General features: G+C 43.1%; 1 long non-coding RNA gene across 1 annotated transcript in view; it reads right to left on the bottom strand.

The window, feature by feature from the left end:
* Positions 1-944: 944 nt before the first annotated feature.
* LOC118477581 overlaps positions 945-1,628 on the bottom strand; it is a 6,870-nt gene continuing 6,186 nt past the window's right edge. Inside the window, exon 2 of the long non-coding RNA XR_004858476.1 lies at positions 945-1,393. This is a non-coding gene — a long non-coding RNA (uncharacterized LOC118477581). The remainder of the gene's footprint in view (positions 1,394-1,628) is intronic.

Here is a 1,628-nt window from a genome sequence, read left to right as displayed (position 1 = left end):
CTGTAGTCAAGCGTGGTGCCAACTGACTAAGCAAAATGAGCTCCTGGCCTGGCCCTTCCCTGCCGCAAAGTCCCGCGAGTCGAATATTCCATTCCAGGGTGGTTGTAACCGAAAATGGAAAGTTTTATGTCCCAATGGACATCATTTAGACCGAACTGGGGTCTATGGCGAAGCGGTTAGGTGCTTCGCCATCGCATGAGGAAGATTGAGTGTTCAGTTTTCTGAGAGGTTAGAATTCTTATCGAGTGTCTCGGTCTTTCTGCTGGGACATTTTATTTCTTTCAATCTGGGTTGACACTTACAAGCAGGGTTGAAGCAGCCTGCTGCGTCTTAGATGACCTGGCTTGTTTCGAAAGATTGAGTGAAATTTCTACAATTATAATTACCTGTACAGTTTAGAACATCTATAAGGCGGGCTACATCGACCATGCTGCAAGGGCAAACCTAGGCTGCAAACCAGCAGATAGACGGAGATACTCGATAATATAATATCCCCCCCCAAAAAAAAAACACACCAAAAAACAAACAAAACAACCCCCCCAACCCCCCCCCCCAAGAAAAAACAACAAACAAACAAATAGAAAAGCCACAAAAAACCCTAAGCTATCCAAAACACTAACATAAAAAAAGAAAAAAAACATTAACCCCCCACAAAATAAAAAAATAAAAAGCTGAAACAAAAAACAACAACAACAACAAACCTACATCATTCATCATCATCATCATCATCATCATCATCATCATCATCATCATCATCATCATCATCATCAACAACAACAACAACAATAACAACAACAATAACAACATCATCATCAACAACAGCAACAACAGAGTGCAGCGTTTCGTTTCAAGAACTGGTCTTGCGTTATCTGCAAGGGACAGTGAAGGGCCTAATTGTAACATTAACCGCCCATTCCTTCCAGGCTCAGGCCATGCACAACGAATGATGTAGCACTGCTTTTATTCCTTTGACATGGACCACAGCGTACCGGTACACAGGTAACAAGAAGGGGAAAAATCAGACGTCCCGAAATGTACATTGTTCATAATACCTGGATACCTGGATACCTGGATACCTGGAGGTGTCATCTCTGACTCATAGGCTGACGTATTATGACCCTACATCTTTCACGGTCGCGAGCTGCCGCTGCACCTTCTATAACATCCATGCCAGACACCGTCTTTTATATGTTGTCCATCCATGTTACTCCTTCCCTTCGCCTGGCTCTCCTGTCCCACACCATTCCGTCAAGCACCTCTTTCCCAATGGTCTCGTGTCGTTTTAAGTGGTCAGAGTATTGTATTTTTCTACTATATTCAGCAGGGTGTGTCGTGTGTGGAGAATATGACATACCTCATTGTTCGTCTTTTTTGCTTTTCAGATAACTCTTGCCTGTAATAAGAGCGGAAAAATCAGATGTCCTCAAATGCACATTGTTTACTATAAAGATGCTTTAACACCATATAGCTGGAGGAGGACAGGGGTGCCCTGTGCCCTGTATGGTATGGCTGTTGGGTCAACTATTAAGAACCCTTGGTCAGTATAAACGATGAGACGCCCTCCTGAGAGTAGTGGAAGAAGAAGAAGAAGAAGAAGAAGAAGAAGAAGAAGAAGAAGAAGAAGAAGA

The sequence above is a fragment of the Aplysia californica genome, unplaced genomic scaffold (assembly GCF_000002075.1).
Source record: "Aplysia californica isolate F4 #8 unplaced genomic scaffold, AplCal3.0 scaffold00145, whole genome shotgun sequence".
Classification (NCBI taxonomy): domain Eukaryota; kingdom Metazoa; phylum Mollusca; class Gastropoda; order Aplysiida; family Aplysiidae; genus Aplysia; species Aplysia californica.
This window is presented reverse-complemented; position numbering and strand designations above follow the sequence as displayed.